The sequence below is a fragment of the Oryctolagus cuniculus genome, chromosome 13 (genome assembly GCF_051225735.1).
Source record: "Oryctolagus cuniculus isolate XC-2025 breed Fujian yellow rabbit chromosome 13, ASM5122573v1, whole genome shotgun sequence".
In the NCBI taxonomy this organism is placed as follows: domain Eukaryota; kingdom Metazoa; phylum Chordata; class Mammalia; order Lagomorpha; family Leporidae; genus Oryctolagus; species Oryctolagus cuniculus.
In genome coordinates, this window is record NC_142879.1 from 102,778,251 (window position 1) to 102,806,070 (window position 27,820).

At 49.6% G+C, this 27,820-nt stretch overlaps 1 long non-coding RNA gene across 1 annotated transcript; it reads left to right on the plus strand.

The window, feature by feature from the left end:
• Window positions 1–598: 598 nt before the first annotated feature.
• On the plus strand, window positions 599–27,795 carry LOC149122823 (uncharacterized). Its single transcript, XR_016219239.1, has 2 exons — window positions 599–980; window positions 27,170–27,795. It is a non-coding gene; the product is annotated as an uncharacterized LOC149122823 (long non-coding RNA).
• Window positions 27,796–27,820: the final 25 nt, after the last annotated feature.

Genomic DNA, 27,820 nt, shown 5'->3' on the forward strand with positions numbered 1-27,820 from the left:
CTTAACCTGATGCACCACAGCATTGGCCCCCAAAATAAGATTTTTAACATGTTTATGATGGGACTCTGTGCTTAAAAAACAACAGCATAAATCCCACCCAAATCATGAATCTTATTCTGTTAGAATGAATTTAGACTTTTTTTTCATTGTATGAGTATATAGCATTTGTCAAACAGTGTTATTTGTGAAGCGTATCACCACCTAAAATTATATATAGTCAGAATTGCTCTTCCCATTAAATTCAATCTCCTGTGCACGAGGACTTTTTTTTTTTTTTTGGCTCATTCGTTGCTGTTTCCCTTGCATAGTGCCTGGCACACAGGAAGGTGTTCAATGATCAGTCACTAAAGTGAACTCTAAATTTATATCAAGAATTTGGACTAAATAAGACCTATTGGAAGGGAGAAATCATTTAACCATTGAGGAAATTAACTTTAGAGGAAGCCTGAGGCATAACACCTTGGTTGGATTTGGGCGAGGGAGGTAGGACCAATGGGAATTTTTACCTCTGATTTCTTTGAAAACAGAGCAAACAGGCGAGCAAGCAAACAATGGAACGAGACAGACAGAGGGAAGCTGGGAGTGAATGAGTCTGATCAGAATGAATCCAAGGCTTTGGGAAGGATGAACTCAGATCTTCTATAAAGATGTTTTGTGTTTCAGATGTAAAGGGAGACGTTTAGGTTTCGCTTCCCTACTTTCAAATAATTTGCCTTAAAAGGAGAAAAGAATAAGAAATAGAAAGATGGAAAATTTGGAAGTCATCACAGAAAAAGCCTGGGTGGAGCTGGAACCACATATCCCAGAAGACAAGGCAGCCAGCCTGGGAAAACATCAGTCAGCAAGGGACTGAGAGCCCCCCAGGAAAAGCAGAGTGAGGGAAGAAGCGATGAGGACCACGGCGTTGCCAAGGGGAGAGCCACAGGCGCCATTCAGCAAGAGTGCCAACAGCTTTCACAGGAAGCCCCGGGGCTGATGGGGTGAGTAGGCAACCCCGGGAAAGACAGGACGAGCCGTCAGGGTGGAGGGTTCATGACGATCAGTTATTGAACGCTAAGAATTTTGGAATGGCATTTAATGGGACCATGGCTGGCAACACTTTTTTTTTTTTTTTAAAGATGGGAAATTGGGAAGAATTGGAGGTCATGGGTCCTACTGAGAATCTTAGAAATAAATAAAATTCCTTCATCCAGCTTCAGTGAGCACCTCTGGGACCACATCCAGGCACTGGGGACACCAAGGTGTCCTGCCTGCTTGGAGCACACAGGGGAGTGAGTCCGCCCAGCTCACTGATGGTCCGAGTCCAGGTTTAGGGGGAGGAAGAGAATCTAACAAAGGAACTGGCTCGAGATGCGGTGGGGGGACAGGATGCTTTCCCAGGAGTGGGTTTGACTGCAGATCAGAGGGTGCCCAGCTAGGGTGGAGGGATGGGTCTAGGTGGGAGAATCTTCCAGAAGGAAGTCCTATATGGAGAAACAGGCAGGGTCCGTTCAGGACACAGAAGGAAGACCAGGGTGGCTGGGAACACAGAGAGAAGTCGTGTAATCTGAGACAGAACCAGTGAGGACTAGAGGGCTGCAGTAGCCATCTGAGGTACAGACTTCACAGGGGGCTGCAGTTTCAAGGAGATGTGACCAGGCGTGGACTCTGCACATCACCACTGTTCACCTCTTTGTGCGCAAAATGGTTCCTATTTTTACCACCTCTGGTGGGCAAAGACTGCTCTGAGCTTGCTCATCTTCTCTCCGTCTCTGAGACCTGCACCCCTGAACTCCTGGAATTTTCTTGATGATCCAAGGCACCCCAGAGGAGTCTTATGCCTCTGAGGTGTCCGGGCTCAGGAATTGTTGACTGTGTTTCCCTTGAGAGTCCTGGGGTCTGTCTCCAGAGGAATCCACTTCTGCTTGCTGCCATCATGCTTGTCTCTAACTCCACACTCCCAACTTGCTCCGGAATGGAAAATGAGAGAGCCCAATGAGGGGGCTTCCATTGAATGCTGCTGCATGGGTTTGTGGATGTCAACTGGGTTTTCTCTTAGACCTTGCTGAGCTCCAGAGGGCAGGGAGGGGGAGTAAGCTCCTGCTGCTACCTTAGCACTATGGCGTCTAACACGGTAGCCACTAGCCATATGCTCCAATCAAAATTTCAACTAATTAAGATCAAATCAAGAATGTAGTCCTTAGTTGTACTAGCCACTTTATTGTCTTTCTTTTTTTAAAGATTTATTACTTTTAAAGATTTATTTGCAAGTCAGAGTTACAGAGAGAGATGGAGAGACACAGTTTCTATGTGCTGTTTCACTCTCTAAAGCGTCCCAATGGCCAGGGCTGAGCCAGGAGCTTCACCCTGGTCTCCCACATGGTTGCAGGGGCCCAAGCACTTGGCCATCTTCCACTGCTTTCCCAGGTGCATGAGCAGGGAGTCTGATCAGAAGTGGAACCAAGGCTCACTAGGCTAATCCTCCGCCTGCAGCGCCTGTACCCCGGGTTCTAGTCCCGGTTGGGGCGCCGGATTCTGCCCTGGTTGCTTCTCTTCCAGTCCAGCTCTCTGCTGTGGCCTGGGAAGGCAGTGAAGGATGGCCCAAGCACTTGTGCCCTGCACCCGCATGGGAGACCAGGAGGAAGCACCTGGTTCCTGGCTTCGGATTGGTGCAGTGCGCCGGCCATAGCGGCCATTTGGGGGGTGAACCAATGGGAGGAAGACCTTCCTCTCTGTCTCTCTCTCTCTGTCTCACTGTCTAAATCTGCTTGTTAAAAAAAAAGAGAAGTGGAACAGCTGGAACTCAAACCAGGACCCATACGGGATGCTAGCATTGCAGGCAGTGGCTTAGCATACTGTGCCACCATGGTGGCCCTGTGTTAGCCACTTTCAAGGGCTCAGCGGCCACATATTGGACAACACAGATAGGAACATTTCTATTAGATAGCGCTGTCTTAGAACAACACGGAGGCATGAAGCTAGCGACCTACAGTATTCACATTAATACTGTGACTCAACATCTGCCTGTCAGCCACTCTAGGGGTAAATGGGACATGGCCCTATCACTGAGCTCACAAAAACACGTCGTGTGAACGTGCCCTTGCAGAATTGTTGTAATCATCGTCACGGCATCAAGGAGATGCTCAGAGATCCGCCAGTTGCAGCAGAGAAGTGGACTCCAAGCTAATTGAAATTCCGCAGCTGCTCACTGGGACACCTGACTTCTTCCTGGATTCACCTTCCCGCAGTGTCTACAAATAGACACAAGCCCCCTCCGTGTCCCACAAGCTTAGCCTAACTTGAGAAAAATCTCACGACCCCACCGAGCCTTCCACCGTTCACCCTTCAACCTTGGGAGACCGGGTACAGTCAGGAATCGGATGTTCATTAGAAAAAGGAGAGTTGGCTCAGTGAATTAATGAGCTAGTTACCCTATCTTCTGCTCTTGGAATAGCAAATGAAGGAGCTGATGGAAGATCTTCCAGCTGAATGTTATATAAAAGTCGTGTCAAGGTGGAATGCATAATGCGTTCATGATTACTCGGCTTTCATTATAAGCCAGCTCGAGGATGTGATCTGGGTCTACAGCAGGGGTGGAGAACCCGTTTTTACTGCCAAGGGCAAGTTGGATATTTATAACATCATTCGTGGGCCATGCAAAATGATCAACCTTAAAAAATGAGCCCGCCAGAGGTGTTATTGAATTTTGAGTTCCGCCTGTGGTTGCCTTGGCAGGGCCAGGCCACGTGGTTCTGGAGGCCTTACAGGGCCCGTGGACTAGACATTCCGCGTGGCCGATCTAGAGGATTCCATAGTGACAATGGTTAATAGCATTGGGCCATTGCCCTTAGACCCTCGGCAAGGTGTGTAGCATTTCTATGTGTTACAGATAGGGAAACTGAGACTCAAAGGGGTGGGGACAACAGGAGTACAAGGGGGTGGGGCTAGTGGCCCAGCAGGCGTGCAAGGGGTGGGGCTAGTGGCCAGCAGGAGTGCAAGGGGTGGGGCTAGTGGCCCAGCAGGAGTCCAGCTTGAGACTGATTCGGCTTGTGTGTCCCCCACAGAGCAGCCCACTGCATGGCAGCTCTCTAATGCACACGCCTGTTTCCCAGCACCTGTGGCGATGGGTGGGGAAGACGGGCAGGTGGCTTGGGAGGACACAGAGACAGAGTGACAGGGAGAGCTGAATCCTAATGGGCCAGGCTGATGGCTTCCTCCTCTGGTGGTTCTTGGGGACTGAGCCTTGGCTTTCATTGACAATGAAAAAAAAAGGACAAAAAAATTTTGGCACAACATATTTTATTCTGACTTGCGATCAACTAACATAGCCCGACATGAGCTTCAAAGACAAGTTCCACTGGACTCAAAACACAGCAAGCAAGCAAAGAGAGAGAAACAAAAACCCGCAAATAGGACTAACTTGGCTGCTTGCATCACAGCCGCTCTGGGTGTAGAGGACTGTCTGTGACAAGGGTGGGCTTGCACAGGTGGCTGCAAAGTTTCCAGCCAGCTGCTAACGGGAGAGGCTCATGGCTGTTTTCTGAGCATCTCTCCGAAGCCAGGCACTCACTAACCAACGGTGAGACTCAGTCCTTGCCTACGAGGAACTGGATGGAGTCTGGGCTAGGAAACTCACAGTTAGGCAAACAACACAGCAAGATAATGCTGTCATTTGGGGAACCTGTGAAGTTCAAATGAGTAGAAGCTCCATGCGTTCTTGCCGTCCCGGATTCACAGCTACGGCAGGTCAGGTGGGGATGCACGTTTAAGAATGAATGAGACGGCACGTGGGTTCTTGGGCTGTTGGTTAGAGCTGAGGCCACATGGACAAGGCACCAGGGACACCAGCTTCCAGGGTCAAGGTCATGAGACCACTGCTAAAGCTGACCCCAGGAATCAATTCAGAAGCCCAGGCTCAAAAGCCGAAACTCATTCACTCAGGGTTGGAATCAGCTTTCTTCATTGCACCCGTAACGACCAACGAAACTTAGCTGCAAATAGAGTAACAGGTCAGGGATCAGAAAATAGAGCCATCAGGGGCCAAACTGTGAAATGCAAGTTCAGTACAGGAGAGACAAATGAGGGCGTGGTCCAGAAAAAGACCCAGAGTCCCTGGAGTATGGACATGGAGTTGTCCCACGACCAGAGGGATTGCCAGGGAAAAGGATGAGGGGAGAGAGGGCTTGGAGTCGAGTCACAGCTCGCAGTGCCCCACCCCAAGGCCGGCTCGGACTGGAATCTGAATCACCAGGCCTGGCAACCTACGCAAACGGATTTGAAGGGAACTCACTTCCGGTGTGAGCTTGTCATCCTGCGTGAGAGGCTACATGTTGCTGGTTTTAGAGAGAGGGTGGGAGGAGGAAGGGAGGGGGCCTACTCCAGACCTCAGCCATCAGAGAAGGAGAAATTTGGGCCAGAGAACAGGAGTGAGAACGGAGCAGTGAGCGTGCAGGAGGCCCGCTGGGCTAAATCTGTGAGCTGCGTGGGAAAGAAGAGAGGGTAGGAGTAGGCTCTGCAGAGGCAAGAGCTGTGACGTTGGTGCAGAGCAGGAGGGAGCTGATTTCTACCCATCAGGCCACCATCTGCGTCCCCCACCCTCCAGCCCAGGACTGCCGACAGGAAAATGCAAGCAGTGACATATTGTGCACACGCACAGCGACAGCAACCCCTAGGCACCCCCAGGCTGGCTGGGTCCCCTGCCTCTCCCATATGTCACAGTAGTCCTCTGACTGTCCCGGTGACCTCAAGGTGAGGAGCGACAAAGCAAGGACGCCAGGGCCTGATGATTTCCTGTACCAACCCCCAAAGAAAGATGGCATCCTTTCCTTTCATCTCTGAGGGCCCGGCAAAGGGTTCTGCAGTTAAAGTAGAATCCCGTGGAGGCCTCACTCTGTTTCAAACAAGGCGTCCAGGCTCTAGGGCAAAGATCTGATGGTTGCCAGCCAGGGAGATAAGCCCATGTTCCATGCAGCTCCAGCGTTCTGGGTTTCCTTTGGAGACTCCCACAGCAGAACGTGTTTGCTGATGTTCTAAGAGGTTCCTTTGGCTTTGGTGCTGCCCACCAGCGTCAAACACTGGAGCTCAGGGTGTGTTTGTGGGGAGCTTGGGGCCAGAGCACAGGGCAATCCGCTCAGCACACACTCAATCCCGGGTTCAGGAAGACATCTTGCCTCTTCCGCTGTTTGCTCTGTAGTCCCAAAGTGGGACCCGCTACGGGCCTATGTCTGCTTCTCACCTCTTGGGTGCACCAACCATGCCACTGAGAGACAAACTCCAAGTGACTCAAACAGAGTGACTTTCAAGAACTTGGAGCTTTGAATACAGCTATTGCTGTCTGCAAGTAGTCGACAAAGTCATCTCTCCACGTCTCTCCACCTTCTCAGCTCCCACGCCGCTCTGAGGAGCCCTGACGTCAGGGCCCGGGTGCTGGCCCCACCCAGCTGTAACAGCCACCTCAGCCCTGGTTTTGACAAGAGCTTCGCTCAGAGATAAATTTAAGCTGAAATCCCATCATGCTATTAGCATCTCATCCAGAATCGCATCTATTTTTGAAACGTTTTCTCTTAGCTCTGTGCAGTGATCTTTTAATTGTGCCAAACAACCGTCAGAAATTACATTGCAAAGCTGCTCACGAATGTCCCAGTCGGTCCTCCTGAAGCCGCCAGATTGTTCCTCCTCCCGTGTTTCTGGGTTTTATTTAGCCACGAGGATGAGGACAGGCGTACGCACCTGTGGTCTGAATAAGTCTCTGAGCCTGGAAGGAGATGAATGAGCTTGGCCCAGCGTTGTGGGCCAGGCATTCTGTGTTTTCCAAGGCTGTGCCTGCATCAGCCTGGCATTGCCGATCTAGCCGTGGGGTTTGGCTCCAGTTCCACCCGTTGGCCCCGACCTTATTGATCACTAGCACATGAATTGGAGCAGAAGCTGACCGGACAAGCTGACCGTGGCCCCTGCCTCCACTTTGGAAGGACAGCCTCGTCCCTGAGGTCTGCTGGCACCGCATCCCTTAGAGCGAGTTGATTTCCAGCTTCTAGGGTTCTGCTTGCCATGATCCAACATTTGACTGAACGTGGAAATGGATGTAGGAGACAGGAATTCGCGGTGAAATGCTTGCGTCTCTTCTCCTAACCACCTCTCCAACCCTCTCAGCTCCCTCCCACTGGCCGTCTATTTGTTGTGCAAATATTGTCTTCACCAATGGTCACCAAGCAATCAGCGAGTAAGCACTTGTGTCCGGGGTGAGCTTTGGACCTCAGTGTGCCATTAGGGCATCTCGGGCATCATTAGCCCTGGAAACAAAGGAAGGCACAAAACACCATTATTTACCACGTTGCTGGCTTCTGCAGATTGCTTGGTAACAACCCCTAAGCTGAAGATGATAGCCCTTTATTAAATAAGCACCTGTTAGGGGTAGGTGTCTGCTTCCCATGTCAGAGTGCCTGGGTTTGAGTCCCACCTCCACTTCCAATCCCAACTTCTTGCTGCTGTGCACCCTGGAGGCAGCAAGTGATGGCTCCAGTTGAGTTTTTGCTACCCACGTGGGAGGCTGGGATTGAGTTCTTGGCTGCTGGCATTGGCCTGGTCCAGTCCTGGCTATTTTAGGCATTTGGGAAGTGAGCCAGCAGTTGGAGTGTCTCTCTCTCTCTCTCTCTCTCTCTCTCCATCTATATCTCTGATTTTCAAATACAATTAAATAGAAACAAAGACCCCCATTAAGTTGAAAATGAAAATATCAACACATTGTCTGGTTGTTCATCAAGCTTAATTAAGCAGGCTATGCATAGCACCCATAGGGCTCTTCAAAGTTTGTGGAAAATTGGAATGAAAAGTTTATTTCGGCACAAAACTTTTTTGAAAGCTATTTATATTTTTATTTTTTCCCTAATAGGTATTTTGCATGAATTTTTCAAAGACCCCCTTGTAGGCATTGATTTCAAAAATTTGGGGCACTCCAACAAGCTGACCTTTTAATGATTTTCCCATGAGTTTTTTTTTTTTTTTTTTTTTTTTTTTGACAGGCAGAGTGGACAGTGAGAGAGAGAGACAGAGAGAAAGATCTTCCTTTTGCCGTTGGTTCACCCTCCAGTGGCTGCCGCGGCCATTGCATCGCGTTGATCCGAAGCCAGGAGCCAGGTGCTTCTCCTGGTCTCCCATGGGGTGCAGGGCCCAAGCACTTGGGCCATTCTCCACTGCACTCCCAGGCCACAGCAGAGAGCTGGACTGGAATAGAGGCAACCGGGACAGAATCCGGTGTGCTGGCGCTGCTAGGTGGAGGATTAGCCTATTGAGCCGCGGCGCCGGCCTTCCCATGAGTTTTTCGAAGTGCTTGCATTTTCATAAACGTAACCGAGAAAGGAACAAACCAGTCATTTTGAATCTATTTGGAAACAATCGTGTTTTCATGCATTGTGAAGAACCTTTGTATAGCAGAGTTGAGTGTGTGTGTGTGTGTGTGTGTGTGTGTGTGAGTGCACTTTAAAAACCTCAAAATACAGAAAGCGTTGCTGTTCGGTAGACATCTGGCATCGGATGCTCCGTGCCAAGTGACTAACTCATCCACAGTGACTTCTTATCCCTTTGGGTGAAGTCAGGCAGCCTCGGCACTGCGCGCGGGGTGGCAGCCGCCCCCCTGCAGCCCAGGAAACAGTTAGTGCGCTCTCGAAATTTTTATGTACTTCCAAAGAAACTTCCCCAAAGGTCGTCCAGTATTTCTGTCCCTAGACAGCCATTAGTAGCAACTAATATATATATATATGTATATATATATATGTGTGTGTGTGTATATATATATATATATGGAAGCATCATCCACCTTTTACGCCCTTGGTCCCTGGTGTTCCACGGAGATTTGACAGATGGAAACACAGCAGTTGTTGTGCAAGGAGCTGCCAAATGGGACAGCCAGCCCAAGGCAGGATAGGAGAGGCGCTGGAAGACAGACCCTCTCCCGGGAGCCTCTGCTGTCTCCCGCTCCCCGACACCACCGCGGTTCAGTTCCACCCAGCAGGGGGAAGCAGGTGCAGCCAGCAGGCTCCACCCCCTTCCCCCCAGCCCGGTGCAGAAAGCGACCCAGCCTCCCTTCATTTCACAGAGGGAGTAGGACTTCATCAAGGCGTGCAATGAGTCTTCGGGGAACCCGGCTGGAATTCCAGCCCAGTGCTCCATCCATCATTCCCACCATGGCATCTAAAAGCGCTGTTGGGATTGTCAGCCCTTCTGTCACCAATGGCTTCCTACAACTTGCCCTGCGGAGAGAAAGTAGAATTCCATTTGGGTTAATGGGCATTGTTTTTGGACGCTGACCGCTTCCTTGGGATAAAGGCCTGTTTTCTGTGCTCCTGCCTTCTTGCCTTCCCGTAGCCTGGAACCTGAATGGACTTCGACCAGGTCCTGCCTTTGGATCAATCACACTTCTGACTCCAGTTATTTTTACAGAAGAGAATCAACTGAAATTGCATCAGGGCCTTTATCTTGCTGTCTCCCAAACTATTTGATTTAAAACTTGAACTTGAGGCAGGCTGATTGCTCTCTCCCCCTTGCTCTGGGTCAACCAGCGGAAGCCCTGTAGTAAGAAATCCTCCAGCTCTGGCTGAGACCAGCAGTCCTGGAGGGCAGCCATGTTTGCTGACTCTGCCGAGGGGCGGTTTCATCCTGAACTTGCCATGGGATGAATGAGTTTCCCGTTTTCCACGCTGATGCTAATGATCTGGGAGGGTACTTCAGCTTGTGGAAAAATCGGGTTCAAAGAAAAGTTTCTCTTGGTGCAAAAATATTTGCAATCCATGCATATGAGGAATCTTCAAAAAGTGTGTGAAAGCATATATTATGAATAAAAAAAACCCATGCATGGACTGTAATGCTTTAGCGCCCAAACAATCTTTTCATTCCATTTTTCTATGAACATTTTGAAGCACCCTCGTCTCTTCGGGAGGTTGAGGCTGGAGCAACCCTCGAATTTTTAATTTTATAAATTTATAATAACTCTTCCATAATTTTATAAATTTATAATTTTCACTATCAGCCTACTTTGCTCTTTTGTCCCAAAATCCACTCTCCACTTTCACTAATTTTAGGCAAATATTGACTGGAATTCCATGAGGTTCAGGGTACTATGATAGCCCTTTTTCAATAGGAATGAATACATGATAACTCATTTTCCCTCCCACCATAAAGGACCAGCTGAGTTAGGCAGTGATGTTACTGATAAAACAATATTGGATCATAGCGCTTCCTTCAACCTAATGACCGAGCAGGCTTGCTAACATCATGCCCTTAAATTATATCAAGCTTCCCAGACACCTGCCGTACAAGCCCAGGCCACTGCCTCTGAGAGCTTCCCAAAAGTCTGCTGACTATTAGCTCAAAGGGAGGTGCTGGGTGTATTGGCAGTCGGCCCCCACTGGGAGTGGAGAGGCTGTGGATCACCAACAGGAAGTACACATCTCGCCCACCTCATTCTACCCCAGTGGGAAAATCCTGAGGTTCATTCTTCCATATTTGTTCCACTGCCCGTGTGATGGGTAACAGCAAAATGTCATCAACAAGAAATAAAAATCTACCAAACCTAAGAAATTTGTTCTGGACTTTAAAAAAAATAGGAAAATATCAGGAAACCTCTTAAAAATTAGTTGGCTTCTGGGCTGATCCAATTTCTTTGTTTACAAGAAAGACATAAGCATTTTCAAGTCCCATGTGCCAGGTTGGGAAGTGCTCAGATCTACTGCCTTAAAAACCCCAGCCAGTGAGGGAGTGCTCAGCTAGTGAGCTGTGGGAGCCCCCATGGCTAAGACAGTGGGGATCCCTTTTGTCAGCACGAGCAACCTTTTCAAGTGGGCCCAGGCTAGGCCATAGTTCTCCACCTGGATTAGTGGCGGCACTCCCAGCATGCAAAATTCCGTGCAGAAAATCCAAAGCCTCTTCCACACATAGACGGAATTTTCTGCCTTGAGCCGAGGAGTGACATCCTGTGGACGGCTGCACACCGGAAGACGTGCGCTCCCCACAGCGCTGTCTGATGCTGTGCGCTTGCAGCTCACAGAAGGGGCTGCTTCCTGCCCCGTTAGCACAGTGCTCCCTTTGCACTGATTTGTCCCGCAGGGCTGCGGAAGGGCAAAGCTCAATGCACAAGAAGAGCAGACGATACGTAAGCTTTACTTCCAGCTGTTTTTCTGCATAGTGCATCTTCAAGTGCGCTTTGTATGTGTTCAATTTTCCTGTAGTAAAATCCATTTTTTTTTAAAGTTGATGTGTTTTTTCTTTTGGTGACAGTTGAATGCCACAATCAATTCTAAATTTCCCATTTTCTACGGAGTTGATGGAGTTATGAGAATTTGATAACCCAAACAATTTGCCGAGTAATTTCAATGCTTAACATGTCAAGGGATTTCATGTAAGCACCTTGATATTCCAGGAAAAGGACGAGATTAGTAGTATAAGTCTGCAAAATAAAACTCTCCGTGATGCCACGGATCCCTGCCATGCAGATGGGCAGGGCACATAGTTGGAAGCCCTTGGATTACACAATACCTCCTTAAATCCATGGGCAACCTTAAACAGACATTGTAGCTCTGGGTCCAGCTGGAAAATGATTGGCAGACATTCGCGAGGTTGACCCATCACTCCCCAGCTCCACCGCTCACCCCCATACCCACTTCCCAATATCCAGCCTCGCATCTGGGGACTAGCTCTCATTTCTTTGGCTGGTAGCTCACTTGTCCATCACTAGGAATCCCACTTATGGTCCTTTTATGTAAGGGCATCTCCTGCCCTTCAAGTAGTGCCTGGGCCTCTGATTACTTGGAGTTTCTGCAAAGCTCTCCTCCAGGCTACAACCACACACACTTGGCGAGTGTATACAATGCCGCCACCACGTCTTTTATTCGTGACAGAATTTTTGAACTGGAAGGAATCTTATGGTTGAGAGTAACCATAAGAAATTTCAAAGAAATTTGAAATGCAATGACCAACCCCAGGGTCACATCAAAAGAGAGGCAAATGAAGCAGCTGGTGCACGCAGACTGGGAACTTGGAATGTCCTTGTTTAATGTGCACACACAGGCTCTGCCTTTTCCCTGATGTCACAGTTTGAGGTGCTCTGTCTTTACACCAAATATGTAGATCAAATTACTCTGAAGAAATAGCGAATATAGAAACTGAACTTGATTCATAAAGAAACTTAAAGGGGGGGAGGGAAGGTTATATAACTGGAGGGGAAACTAAAACCAGTGACTATTAGGATACCCGCCATTCTAGTGTCAGGATTGTTATATTTTAAAAAATTATCCACCTAAGAGGCAGAAGATAGGGGGAGAGCACTTCTATCCACTGGTTCATTCCCCAAATGTCCACAACAGCCAGGTCGGGGCCAGGTCTGAAACTAGGTAAGGAACTCAACCCAGGTCATCCACAGGAGTGTCAGGAGCTCAATTATTTGAGCCATCGTCACTGCCTTCCAGGGTCTGCATATTCAGGAAGCTGGTGTTACAAGCCGAAGCCATAACTTGAGCCCAGGCATTCTGATGCGGCCCAGTGTTTTGAGCCAATACTGTGGAGCAATGGGTTACACTGTTGCTTGCAATGCCGGCATCCCCTATGAGAATGCCAGTTGGAGTCCCAGCAGCGCTGCTTCCTATCCAGCTTCCTCCTAATGCACCTGGAAAGGTAGTGGAAGGTGGCCCAAGTGCTTGGACTCCTGAAACCCATGTGGGAGACCCAGATGGAGTTCCTGGCTTCAACTTGGACCAGCTCAAGCTGTTGCAGGCATTTGGGGAGTAAACCAGCTGATGGAAGATCTGTGTGTGTGTGTGTGTCTGTCTGTCTGCCTGTCTGTCTCTGTCTCTCTCCCTCTGTCTCTGTTGTTATTCTTTTAGGTAAATAAATAAATCTTTAAAACAACAGCAACAACAAAAACTGGTGTCATAAAACTGGGCCAAACACCTACCCATTCCTGTCTTTTGTTGTTGTTGTTGTTAAGGGCCAATCCACTGGAAACCTGTGGGACGGTATAAGCAGAATGAACATGGATTAGATGGCTGTGACCACCTTCAGAGTGCCAATGGCCTCTGCTCGTGTTTGCCAGGGTTCTCTAGGGAAACATCTGATTGATAGGCTGTGGACGGGTAGCTATTGACTTCCGCCATTATGGAGCTGACAATTCCCTAAATCTGCAGGTTGGGCAGGCAGCTGGAGCCCCAGCAGAGCTCAGGGGGTCAGTTCTAGTGATTTCCTGCAGGCAGGGGACCCAGATGTGCACAGGTTTCAGTTGAGTTTAAAGGCAGGAAAGGGGTGGCATTATGGCATAGTAGTAGGCTCATCCTCTGCCTGCAGCGCTGGCATCCCATATGGATGCCAGTTCTAGTCCCGGTTCTAGTCTGGGTTCTAGTCCTCTTCCGATCCAGCTCCCTGCTGATGGCCTAGGAAGGCAGTGGATGATGGCCAGAGTATTTGGGCCCTTCCACCCGCATGGGAGACCCAGAAGAAGCTCCTGGTTCCTGGCTTCAGATCAGCCAGGCTCCAACCACTGCAGCCGCTTGGGGAGTGAACCAGAGGATGGAGGACCTCTCTCTCTCTGTCTCTCCCTTTCTCTGTCTGTGACTCTGCTTCTTGAATAAAGAATCTTTGAAAGAAAGAGCAGGAAAAAGCCATGTCCCCTTTCAAAGGCAAGCAGGCAGGAGGCGCTCTCTCCTACTCAGTCTTTCTGTTCTATTTTGTTCTATTCAGGCCGATTGTCCTCAGCCCTTCTACATCTGGGAAGGCAGTCTGCTTTTTCTCCATCTACCAATAAATGTCAATCACATGCAAAAACCTGCCTATGGAGCATTGAGTCGAACACCTGGGCACCTCCAGACCCAGCCAAGTGGACACACAAAATTACTCATCACACCCTCTATTCTATCTGAACTCAAACTCCTCGACTTCTCCCACCCCTTGAAAAAGAGGAGTTTTCAGAGTCTTTAAACTTGCTTTGCCCCTTTGTGTTTTCTTTCCTACATCTTCTGATTCTGACTCACACCTGCCTATCAAACCCTTTCTTTAGAAAGTCCATACGCATGTGTACAGATATAGACAATCTGACTTGGGTGACCGTTGAGAGAAACATTCGTTTAGAGAACGACTGACTGTGTGGAATCGGATGGAGGTGACACAAAAGACCTTGGGGGAGGAGAACTGACTTCCATTTCCTTCTGTGGATCATAGCCATTGTCTGACCTTGGACAAATCGTTTGCTTCATCTATAATCACTTCTAAGGATCCCTCCAATTCTAGAAATCTCTACAAGTATCCAGTATACTGTTTGGGTTTGTTTCTTCTTCCTCGTCATGACTGCTGTCTCAGAGAGAGAGAGAGAGAGAGAGAGAGAGAGAGATTCCACCTATGGGGACAGGAAATTTGTGCATATCTGGAAAACCCTGGAAATTTGAACCATTTGGTCCCAAATCAATAGCATTATCTTTTAAAATACAGTCTGAGTTAAGTTTCCTGCCACTTGACTGGAGAGGACTATGAATTTTAGTTTAGTTTTTGCCATTTGTAATGTTTATTAACTATGCATATTGTCATAATCTTCCCAGGCCAATTTTAACAGAAGACTCCATACCCTAAGGTATTAGAATGAGTGAGAGCTTTTCTTAGCACCACCTGAGAACTAACTGACTCTATTTTTCATCCTGCGGGAAGCTGGATTTGACAGCTAATGGATCTGTTTTGTTCTAAAACTACCATCTGTTCCAAGGCACATTTTCAGGTTTCTATCATCACCATTATGTGTGAGCTCTGTAAATATGTGTTCATAATTGCTCATTTCTAAGAAAGAAAGATAAAAGCACAATTATTCTTCTACGCAAAAGATGTAGTACTTACGCACATGTAGATGGGTTGAGGTTTCAGCCAATTAAGAAATTCGATGTACCCACTGACCTAGCTAAGTGCAAAACCGACAGCTCTAACAGTAAAAGAAATTTCTTTTTTTTTTCTTTTTAAGATTTTTATTTATTTATTTGAAAGGCAGAGTTACAGAGAGGCAGAGGTAGAGACAGAGAGAAAGAGATATCGTCCATCCACTGGTTCATTCCCCAGAATGACCACACTGGCCGCAGCTGGGCTGATCCGAAGCTAGGAGCCAGGTGTTTCCTCTGGGTCTTCCACATGGGTGCAGGGGCCCAAGCACTTGGACCATCTTTCACTGCTTCCCCAGGCCATGGCAGAGAGCTGGACTGGAAGAGGAGTAGCCAGGACTCAAACCAGTGCCCATATGGGATGCCGGTACTGCAGGTGGTGGCTTTACCCGCTTTGCCACAATATCAGCCCCAGAAACTCATTACTGCAACAGAACTGTAGGCAGCCCTGGAGGTGAGAATGCTACAGCTTCCAACAAGTATCTACAAATGCCTGGAGCTGCTACACAGGGTGTGCGGGTTCTCTTTGGGGGCAAGTCTCAGAGACACTGGTCTCTTCTGGCCAGGGGCGTGTGGGTACCACTTGAAACTTGAGCACTGATTCAGCTTCAGGCCTTCATTTACCCAACTTGTTTGTTCAATTCTTTCTCCAATTCTCTGTTCCAATTAAATCCCCCAGGATCCATCAACCAAGATACTTCCAAGTGAGTTTTCGTCATTTGTAAGCAAGAGAAGCTCCTGACTGATATGGCAAAGATCAAAATAGACCTACTCTTCATTGTATACTCTTTCCCCTTATTTTCTAGGGGAACCTGGAATGAGTTCAGTGGGTGGGTGTCATGACGTCTTGCCCCACCCAGGTAACGTAGACTCTTGTAAGCTTAACCTCAGGAAGCGTTTGTGCCCATCTGCAGAACCAATCATGAGCAGCAGTGAAGAGATTTTGCCCTGGGGTATGGGTGTGTTCCATTGTTTTCCACGGCATTTGGTATATGAGCACCTGGAGAAAATCTAACTTAGGGCTCTCCAATGGAAAGAGAGAGAGAGAATGTGCTTTCTCCTTTCTCCAAACTGAGAAGGAGGTCTGGCGAGCGTTCTGATGCCACATGAGAAAGGAGCTTAGGGAGCCAGCCAGGCAGCAGGCAGCATGGACCGGAGGATGCTGGGTGCGGGTTGAAGCATGGCATGCAGGCAGCAGGCTGGTGGATTCCTGCTGGGTCATTGCCGCTGGAATGGGACTGATGAGCCCAGGAATGCGGTGCTGAGGCAGTGACCTGTAGAAAGCCTGGTGAGGGAGTGCGCCTGGCACCAGGGGCTGCAGAGTGCTGGGGGGTGGGACTGTCCTGCCAAGTTGGCGGGGGTGGGAGGGGGTGGGTTGATCATCTGTGACGCGTGTGGTTAGGAACTTGAACGTAGGAAGCATGGGAATAGGAGCTTGACCTTGCTGGAGGCTTTATCACGGGCTTGTGAACATGAGATTCAGCTCTGATTCCTCTCCAGGCTCCGCAGGAAATCTGAGCAGGTGGCAGTGGGTGCCAGCGGCAGAGCCCCCAGACAGGAGATATTACGGGAATGCGCTGCAAGAGGGGGAGGGGCGGAAAGGCACCAACTCAGGGCTGGGGGTGACTTACTGTTGGGGAAGGGGACCTAGCTGGATGCAAAGCCATGCGAGTCTCGGGAACTCAGAGGAGACTTCTCTTACGCGGCTGGTTGAAGGAGGGAAACCCACAGGGAATCCTTAAGAGAGATGTCAGTGGTGCTTTGAAACACAGTGGCTCTTCCAGGACGAGAATTCCATAAAAGGATGGATCTGGCCCCGACCCCTGCCAAGGAGTGCTAGACCACCTGGGCTTAACACTAGGCAACATCTCAACAACGGAGCTAGCTCATTAAGGGAAGCATTTTATAGGGTTTTTTTTTTCTCCTGCGAAGAGATTTATATGGATTTTTCTTTCTGGTTCTTTGCTCTTTATGGGAGCGGGGTTATTAGAAAAATTAAGGCCGGTGCCGCGGCTCACTAGGCTAATCCTCCGCCTAGCGGCGCCGGCACACCGGGTTCTAGTCCCGGTCGGGGCGCCGGATTCTGTCCCGGTTGCCCCTCTTCCAGGCCAGCCCTCTGCTGTGGCCCGGGAGTGCAGTGGAGGATGGCCCAAGTGCTTGGGCCCTGCACCCCATGGGAGACCAGGAAAAGCACCTGGCTCCTGGCTCCTGCCATCTGATCGGTGCGGTGCGCCGGCCGCAGCGCGCCGGCCGCGGCGGCCATTGGAGGGTGAACCAACGGCAAAGAAAGAAGACCTTTCTCTCTGTCTCTCTCTCTCACTGTCCACTCTGCCTGTCAAAAAAAAAAAAAAAATTAAATAAATGATGAATAATAACGAGTAGGAATACGTGTGCAAGGTGAAGAAGACCTGGCCTAAATTCTTTTTATATAACTTATAATCTGCACAAAGTCTTATAATCTGCAGAAAGGGGAGATAAACATGAAGTCCAACTCTCTGGTTTTCCTAAGTGCAGTTAGGTATGAAGTCTGAGAACCATCAATTGCAGGCCTGATTCCCAGCCCCCAACTCCAAAAACCTCTCTCACCCCCAGACCTTCCTTTGCATTGGAGCAGCCATGTTGTGTGTCACGTGACCCAGTCGCCAGCCACAGCTGATTGGGCCCTGGTTGATGAGCTCACCCAACAGCAGCCAATCCGGAGCCAGCAACCAGGTAGACGTTTGCAAGGAAGTCCCACCCTGAGATCGTGACGACTAAGTAGATGTATTAGATTTTTCTCTCTTAGAGAGAAACTCAGGGCCTTCAAAAGCAGCAGTCTCAGCAATGGCTGCCTTTGTCCAGCCACTCAGCCTTTAAAAGATGCGACTTCAACCATCTGCACGTGCTTGGTGGGCGCATTGCCTGGCTGGCCCTGGAGGGCAGCTGTCTCATGGTGTTGTATTTTAAATAGAAAGAACAGGGGTGGGAAGGAGGAAGGCAGGTTCTACATTTTGCCCCATGGTGGGCTCCAAGTGTCTTTCTAGATTAGAATGTTTCTTTCTCCTCTTCCTGGCCTTCCTGGACTGTGGGGTTGCAACAGTTACAAGGTGAAATTCCTGCCGAGCAGCTCTGGGCTTTGTCAGGAAACAGGCTTCTCACTCGCAGATGGGCCAGCGGGGCTGATCTGGTTGATTGACCAGAGGAAGCTACTGGAATTTCAGAGGATAAATCCTATGTGGCCTTAGAGACTAAATTGGAAAAAGGCATAGAAGGCAAATCAGAACTGCCATGATATTCCACTTCATGCCCACTGGGGGACAACACAAGGTTAACAGGTGTTGGCAAGAATCTGGAGAAATCCGGACTTTGGTTCATGGCTGATGAGAATGACACAGCATACCGCCGCTCTGGAAACTGGTCTGACAGTTTCTCAAAACTATTTTCCGAGTCTTCTGCTATGAGATAGTCAGAACAGGACAAGTCATAGACAAGAAATAGAAGCGAGCTGACCAGGGACTCAGTAGGGTTATTGCTTAATGAACATTGAATTTTCTGTTCAGGATGCAGAAAATTTCTGGAAATACATCATGAGGATGGTTGTTTAACGCTGTGAATGTACTTAATGGCCCTGGAATGTGCACTTGGAAGAAGTATGGAGGAGCTGGTGTTTTGCTGTAGCAGATTGGTTTAAGCCACTGGCTGTGATGTTGGCATCCTAGGCATGGGTGCCTGTTCAAGTCCTGGCTGATCCTCTTCCAATCCAGCTCCCTGCAGATGCTCCTATGGGAGCAGCAGAAGAGGGTCTTAGTGCTTGGGCCCCTGCACCCACATGGGAGACCCAGATGGAGTTCCTTTCTCCTGGTTTTGGTCCAGCCCAGCCCCAGCCATTGTGGCCAACTTGGGAGTGAACCAGCAGATGGAAGATCTCTCTCTCTTTCTGTAACTGCCTTTCAAGTGAAATAAATAAATCTCTATATTAAAAAGTGTGGAAAGGTAAATTTTCCTTAATTCCTTGCCTAGGTCTTAAGCAAATCTGTCAATCAACTTTCACCCTCTGTGTGTATGTGTGTTTTCTTTCTTACTTTTTTTTTTTTTCTCTTGGCAGGCAGAGAGATAGACACAGAACTCCAATCTACTTGTTCACTCCCGAAATGTCCACAATGGCCAGACCTAGGTCAGGGCCAAAGCCAAGAGCCAGGAACTCAATCCAGGTCTCCCACATGGATGGCAGGGACCTGGCCACATGAGCCATCTCTTGCTGCTTCCCAGGGAGTATGTCAGCAGGAAGCTGGAATCAGTAGCCAGAGCTGGGAGGAGAACCCAGGCATTCTGGCACGGGATGTGGCTATCCTAACCAGCAAGTTTGCCCCCGGGCCCAGTGCCTGCCCCTGCCCAGGGGGAGTACCCGTGTTGATACCTCGTAGCATAGAAATCCACAAGCTCCAATGCTGGGAGGCGAGTTTCAGGGGGCCGCAGCAGTGCTAACACACTCTGCCACTCCACGTTTTGGTGTCTTTATCCTAGTTCCAGTGTTCATCTGCCCAAGGGCGTGGCCTGGGGAATCTGCATTCTCCTTTCCCTGCAAAACCCTCCTCCAGCAAATCAAACACAGCCTTTCAATGCAGCCCGCCCAGCCGGGCCTCCCCTCCCCACCCCGTGTCTTTTGTTCCCTGCCACTCTTGATGAGTGCGGTGGCTTTGCTCCGTGCTGACTTTCATTCCTGCAATCACTGGCCGCCCTGTGCCACCCAGGCATACACATGTGTTCTTCCACTCTCCTGGCTGCACACAGACTGCCCTTCCCGGCCACAACCTATTATTGAGCTCCCCTTTTCACCTAGCTCAGTGCGATCCACAGCCTAGGAGCACCGGAGACATTGAACCTCAGCTTTTTCCATGGTTGCTGCAATTAACACCTATGTGGCGTGGTTCTTTTGATAAAGGCACTGACATTCTAAATCTGGAAAGAGACAGCTATCAGATTTCTGTGTAGGTTCCAAATGCTCAGAGGCTCTGGCTGAACCATATTTATAAATTGGAAGTGAAAACACGCATGCCCCAGGAAGCAGCAGGCTAACTTGCGTTGTCACCTCCATCTAGATGATTCAGAACAAACGACAGGGTTGGAAATAAATGTGGTGAGAGAATGCAGGTAGCGGGTGGCAGGTGTGGGACACAGAGCAGGCACACAGCATGATGGTTCCTTGGCTTTTCCTTCATCCTCTCCCAAGGACTTCCCTTTTTTCCCCAGATATAAGTAAAATGGAAAACACTTCCCCCAGCATCCTCCTCCTCCCACGCACTGCAGAGTTTTCCAGTGTGTGACTCAGTAATCTGATGGCTCCGTTCTGACAGATTGACATCTGCTGGTGTTTGGCATTTCTGATGGTACATCAGCTGCTCTTTAGATGAGGATTTGTGTCCAGAACCAACGTGAGATCCCAGGGTGGGTTAAGGGTACAGCTTTGGATCGAGAGGTAACAGTCAGAGCAAACTTTGTGCGTGCCGCCTCCCTAGCCAACCCTCGGCCCACTCATCAAATAACAGTTATCCAGCATCATTGGTATTGAGGTAAGTAGCAAATCAAGTCCTTGTCGGGGTGACGCTGTGCGAGATGTCACGAGATCTACAGGATGGCTAAGAGCATTTTGGTCCTAAAGAAACCAGCAAAAACATATGGGAAGCAATGTGTGAGCTGGTCTCTTAGGGGCTGGTCTACCAGGAGCTTCTTCCCAGAGCTGGAGCGACGCTCCCATTTGCCTCGCATCCACAGTGCCCAAAAGCACGTTTTACTCCTACAGATTAGGAAAATGCCAAGACATTCCCCTCTATACTCCAAGGCCCATTTCCTTGTGGGACAAGAAGGCGACAGGTCCCAGGAGCCTGTCTATGTTTCTAGGTCATGCCATCAGAATGAAAAGGAAATAGACAATCCTGTTAGCAAATAGTCCGACTTGGAGAACGGAGAGGCCATCTTTTGCTTCCAGTTGGAGAAGGGGCTTGGAGTGAGACTGTCACGGTTGAAGGAGTGGTGATGATAGGTTTGCTGTAGGTAACACGCGCACTGTGACCTTCTCTCCCGCCCCCACTGAGGACTGTAATAATCCCTTCTGTGTCTTTCTGGGTGTTTTCCTCCCCCATGGGGCTCGCTGGCGGCTGGAGGAGGGCACGGATGCTTTGCCTGGAGGTTGCTGCTGTTGCCTCTGTTGGGGGGGGGGGCAGTGACGGTGGACGCAGACCTGCGCTTGATGCTGGTCCATTGCATTTGGAAGCAAAGGGAGGAAGGCTGAGATGGAGCATCCTAGCCACAGGTGCAGTGGGCGTCCTACCCAGAGGAAGCCCGGGGACCTTCCTGTAGCCCCCGGTGCTGCAGAGAATATTATGGGTATAGTGTCAGACAGCTTAGAGATTTATCTACTTATTTGAAAGTCAGAGTTACACAGAGAGAGAGAGAGAGAGGGAGAGAGAGAGAGAATCTTCCACCTGCTGGTTCACTTTCCAGATGGCTGCAATGGCTGGGGCTGGGCAAGGCCAAAGCCAGGAGCCAGGAGTTTCTTGGGTAGCGCAGGCCTAAACACTTGGGCCATCTTCCGCTGCTTTCCCAGGTGCATCAGCAAGGATGCTGGATCGGAAGTGGAGCAGCCAGGACTTGAATTGGCACCCACATGAGATGCTGGCACCACAGGCTGTGGCTTTACCTGCCACGCCACAGTGCTGGCCCCTGCCAATGGCATTTCTGTCAGGATTTCCAATGCATGCATTCCTCCTCTTATCACTGGCCCCAAACTAGTCTGCTGAACTCTCAAAGTGGGCACTGATCGCCCTCATTCGGGTGCTGCACCTGCATGTGTGTGCACACACACAGTCACACATGCACACACACATCCACTCACACACTCACACTCTCATGTGCTCAGATTAAGCCCTGAGCGCACGCATTTCACATTACATAAGAATCTCCGCAGTGACGCACTCTCGGGCTGCCTGGCAGAATGAAGTTAGCTCTAAATATCCTGCCTTCGAGCCTCTTGACTCACCACTTGAGGCTATTGTCCTAACTCCAAGGAACCCAGCGCTTTGTTTCAACCTGGAAACACACGTGCTCTGGTCAGGAAGCAGGGGAGGGAGGAAGGAAGGGAGAGGGGGAGGGAGGAAGCTATAATCCCGCTTCCCAATTAGAAGCCAGGTGAACAGTCTCTCCTAAAATTTGCTCACCATCTGCTGGTTCTGTAACATCTTCCCCCACACGATGAGGATGGAAATAGTTCCCTCCCGTGCTTCTCAGCAAACGAGGGGCGTAGGCTCCTAAGCGCCACTTAGTCCCCAGATGCCGCAGGTCCCTGTCTGCCCAGCGCGGGGCTGTGCATCTCTCCTCGCGCGGAGGGCACCGCGCAGGACCTGCGTGTGCCTGGAAGGCTGACTGTGAACGGAAGGCCCTCGCGCGGGGTCTCAGGGAGTTCTCATCCCCAGGCTGGGGGCGCTGAGACTCAGGGAGGTGATTGGGCCCACAGGCGCGCCGTAAAGGGCAGCACGGAAACACAGACCGCGTCTGTCCGTCGCTTTCAGGCGGCTGGCGCCGGCTCGTGCTACCCGCTGTGAAGACGGGAACCCGGGAAGCACTGGGTGTGAAAGCTCTCAGGTGGGACAGTGCACACTTTGTAGTGACTGGGGTCTACAGAGTGAGTGAACGGGTACTGCTCAGAGAACCTGTCAGGTTCAAGTTCATATCAGCCTCTGTCACAAACTGTGTTTCTCAAACTTTGGTGCACATTAGATTCTGGGACTTTGTTAAAAAATAAATGCAGCATCTGGGCCCCGCCCCTCAGATCCTAGCCAATGACAGGTAACATCACCATGTTTTCTCCCAAATGACCCATACATTCACTGATTCATTTATTTGAAACAGAATGAGAGAGAGAGAGAGAGAGAGAGAGAGAGAGAGAGGATGCCTTCCAACCATTGGTTCATTTCCCCAATGGCTGCAATGGCCAGGGCTGGGCCAGGCTGAAGCCAGGAGTCAGGAGCTTCCTCTGTGTCTCCCATGTGGGTGCAGAGGCCCAAGCACTTAGGCCATCTTTTGCTGCTTTCCCAGGCCATAGCAGAGAGCTGGATGGAAAGTGAAGCAGCCGGGACTGGAACCAACGCTCATATGGGATGCTGGCGCTGCAGATGGCAGCTTGATCCACGGCACCATAGCACCGGCCCCTGATTCATAGTTCGGTAGATGCAGACACTGACGGTTCTCCTCTCGATGGTTTATTTTGTGAATGGCGGCTGTCATCGGTCTACCTCCAGATAGGCTGCAGGAAGGCACGTGTTTATGCTGAGATGTTAGTAGAAATGGCAACCACAGCGTGGAACCTGACATAAATCGTGCAACCGGAAACTGGGAATGTTAAATAAATATGCATTACTGAGGCGCAGTGGGAGTTAGCTGCAGACTGTGAATGTTTCATGGCTGTACTAGTCAGCTTTTGTGACTTTAACTAAAATAGGGGCGAGGTGCCTCTTGGGAAGGAGAAGCTAACATATTTGGGGTCGTGGTTCAGGATGGGTGTGTGGTATGGGGGGGCTGCTGTGGCATCTGGTTGGGGCTGGCAATGGCAGGTGCAGATGCGCAGGAATATGGCTCCACAGCGAGCCGGGAAACAGAGAGAGGGATAAGCTACATCCAACTCAAAAGTAAAATAACCAATCACACGGGAGCGTCCCAAAGACCTCCCACCAGCCCCAACCTCTCCAATGCCTTATTCAGATCAAGTCTCCACCCTTAATCCCATGACCCTGAATTTAAGACTTACATATCTGCACGGGTGTTGGGAAACCCAAGTCATATTCAATCTGCGACAGTGGCCTTTAACGCCAATGCCAAGTACGTGTTCGCAACATCAGCCTCTCCTACGAGGAACAGGAGAACATTCTGCTTCCCAGTGCAGTCACAGTGGTGTGTTGATGCCTGTGGGACTCCCTTCTGTTGCCTTTATGGAAATGTTGCGAACCTACATGTAAGAAGTCTACCTCTCTTTTAACCGTTAATTATACTTCCTCAAACACATTTGTTGAGGCCTTAACATGGTGCGTCATCCAATGCCTGGGAGTCAGATTTATCAACCTGCGATGGCTTCAACATTATGCGTTTTGTCCTCATGGCCTTTGGTCTGTCACCCTGTGGAGGTTCCCCCCACTGGCCAGTGCCCTGTTTCTGTTGCAGTTCCTTAGGGAAGCCAGGGAAGCAAAAACCACCAAAATAATATTAGGACAATTTGTTGCGAGGTAGCAGCAAAAGTTGGCCACTGGAAGATGTCAATCTGTACATCTTTCTTTTTTTTTTTGACAGGCAGAGTTAGACAGTGAGAAAGAGAGACAGAGAGAAAGGTCTTCCATCCGCTGGTTCACCCCCTAAATGGCTGCCACGGCCAGCGCGCTGCGCTGATCCAAAGCCAGGAGCCAGGCGCCCCACCCTGGTCTCCCATGCGAGTGCGGGGCCCAAGCACCTGGGCCATCCTCCACTGCACTCCCGGGCCACAGCAGAGAGCTGGCCTGGAAGAGGGGCAACCGGGACAGAATCTGGCGCCCCAACCAGGACTAGAATCTGGGGTACCCACGCTGCAGGTGGAGGATTAGCCCAATGAGCCGTGGTGCCGGCCTCTGTACACCTTTTTTACATTTAAAAAGTTCTATGTACATTTATTTGAGAGAGAGAGAGAGAGAGAGAGAGAGAGAGAGAAAGTTAGGTCACATCTTTCACCTGTTGGTTCACTCCCCAAATCCCAATTGGTGGTTTAACCACTAAGCCAATCACCCATTCCTGAACTTTGTTCATCCTTCAATATAGAACATCCATCCTAACCCCGTATTTAGACATGCCCACTCGTATACAGGTGTTCCCAGATAAAATGAACAGCTGGCCACTGACCCCAAAAAGAAGCTGGTGTTCTCTGGAAAAGAGATTCATTCTGTGTATGAAGAGCATGTGTTCCAAGAACATGTGATGTGATGGCACTAGTTTATGCTCTATGGACAGGGGAAAAAACAGGAGTGGATTTGATACTACATCTGGGACTAGTTAGTTATGGTAACCTCCAGGTAGCTCGTGGTTTCAGCAAAAGTCCTAATACACATTCCAGGCACCGAGAACCGTAGGGAAGGCTGTCCGAATCTGTAGACACAGAACTGATGCATGCATGAGTTGGAGAAAACTAAGGATGCTCACGCAGTTCCCGGCCCACTTGGACACTGCTTTCAGTCCATCCTATTCCAAGGATGTTGCTACAGATACCCACACAGGGAGAGAGGATCTAGCGATGGGGGGTGCTGAGCTGGGGCACCCTGCGGGCCTTATCAGTGCTGACTGGGGAAAAGGCAGTAAATTATCAGGGGAGGGAGCGGGAGGGAGTGCCAAAGGAAACATTGCAGCGGTTACCCAGGAGCTCAGAGACACTGACCAATTGTCCCGGCCAGATAAAACACCGGCTGTGTGGTTTCACTGTTATTTTTCAACCATTGCTGATGAAAGACAGGCTTTCACTTGGTTTATTATCTTTTTTTGCTCTTCTGCAGACTTCATATTGTCTGTCTTTTAGTTGTAAACCAGTAATTATTCTCTTGGACCTCTCTTGCTTGTATGTTTTGATGTGATTTGCTTTTGAAAATGTAGTTTCTGTTGCATTAAATAAAGTATACAAATAGCATGCAATCTAACTTAGATGTGTGTGTGTGTGTGTGTGTGTGTGTATAACGGGTGACCAGTTTGAGCACCATAAGCTGGATTTAAGATAAAACATGGTAAAAGCAAAAGTCAAATTCCAAACAGATTTTTTTAAAAAGATTTATTTATTTAGAAGGCAGAGTTACAGAAAGGGAGAAGCAGAGGCACAGAGAGACAGAGATTTCTTCAGTCCATTGGTTCACTTCACAAATGGTGGCAACAGCCAGGGCTGGGCCAGATCAAAGCCAGGAGCCAGGAGTTTCATTTGGGTCTCCCATGTGGGTGCAGGGGCCCAAGCGCTTGGACCATTCTTCATTGATTTTCCAAGACATTAGCAGGGAGCTGGATGGGAAGTGCAGCAGCCATAGGCAGCAGTAGGCACCCATATGGGATGTTGGTGCCGCAGGTGGAGGCTTAACCCACTATGCCACAATGCAGTCCTCTCTAAATAGATTTAACATAAATTCACAGATATGCATTAAGAAAACCTGCATCTTTCCTTAAAGTGCTGACCAGGGGGTCTCTTTCCCTTGGGTAAATGCTGGGACTTCACCTAACCCTTCGGCCCCCAATCCAGTGCCAAGGAGTCACAACTTGAGGTCGCCCCAGTGTGAGCTGAAGTGACCATTTTTTGACTTCTGAAATAGTTGCTCCACCCAGCTGCACAAAGGGCGGACTTAGGTGCTGGTAAATATAGCGTTGAAGGGGAGCATTGAAGTGACCCTAGAAACGGAGGCGTGACCTTCCCTGTGCAGGGCTATGGAGGGAGCTCCAGGGCTGGTCGACAGGCAGAAAGCCACCAGAGGAAGCCCTGGGCCACAGCATTGATTGAAGTTTCTGCAGAAAAGCTTGGGTTTTGCATTTCGAAGGTTTCTGCAGAAAAGCCAGGGTTTTGCATTTCGGAGGTTCATAGTCCAGAATCAGCAGCCACGCTGCGTCTGATGAGGGCAGTGGGGGCCGTAATGCATACAGAGGAAGGGTTGCATGGTAAGCCAGGAAGCAGACACTGGGGAGCTGTTCTCTCATCCCATCCCCGTGTCTCTCCTTTTCAAACCACCACCATTGCATGGCAGGGACTCTGCTCCAAGGACCAAACCCAATTGGACCACTTTTCCAGGCCCCACCTTCAGACACTGCAGCTGGGTTCATTTCTAGCCTTAACCCACTAATTTCAGACCCTGTAGATCAAACCACTAATACATGGGTTTTGGGAGGACACCCAAACTATTATGCAAACCGTAATAACATTGTCTTCAACACTTGACCATAGGAGCAACTTCCGAGTTACCCAGCTTTGCTAACAAATGCTACCCTTATGTGCCTGCAAGGACACAAGCTGAGGCCCAGCCCAGAGCTTGGGACATTCGAAGTCAAATGTGATGCTCTCTCTCTCTCCTACCCTGATGTCATTATTGAGTTACCAGCCATCACTTACTCAATCAGTATCCGATATAGCCTCCCCTCCTCAAATCAAAGTATTTCTTTCATGATTAATGTTGATAGCCAACTTGGTTCCCAGCTGCTCATTTCAACAAAAGGTCACATAGGATTATAACATTCTTGAGTTAATTTTGATTGATTTTTTTTAAAACGGCTATTTTCTTTGAAAGGCAGAGAGAAAGAGGCAGACATCAACCAACCACTGGTTCACTCCTCCGATGCCCATAACAAACTGGGGCTGGACCAGCCGAAGCCGGGAGACCAGAACTCAATCTAGGTCTCTCACGTGAGTGACATGGACCAAAGCACCTGATCCATCCAGGTACTTCCAGGCAGCTGGGGTCGGAAGCAGAGCTGGGACTGGAACCCAGGCACCCTGGTATGGGATGTGTGTGTCTCAAGTGGTATCTTAAACACTGTGCCCAGCGCATCCCCCAGTGACTGATGCCTGATTAGCCAGTGTGTGATGCTGGCAGAAGCAGCCTCTGTCCAGACCTCTCCAATACCAGCCACATCTCTTTCTTCTTGACATCTGCTGTACCAGTGCGATCCGGCCAGCCCTGCCATTCTCCAGGGGGCACCATCCCTCAAGGCTTGGCCTTATGAATTCAACAGAGAAGTACACACGGGGAGACCCTTGGAGCATTCTGTCTGTGCAAGTGAAGAGAACCCTGTGCTGTGGTGAGTGGTGACAGGGCCCAGGAGAAGTCGGGGCAGGGCGGGGACTGTTTTCCATTAACCTTGTGGGAAAACTCTGACACAAAGATGGCACAAAACTAAAAATTATTCTTTCTCATGCAATAACCACACTGATTCTGTCT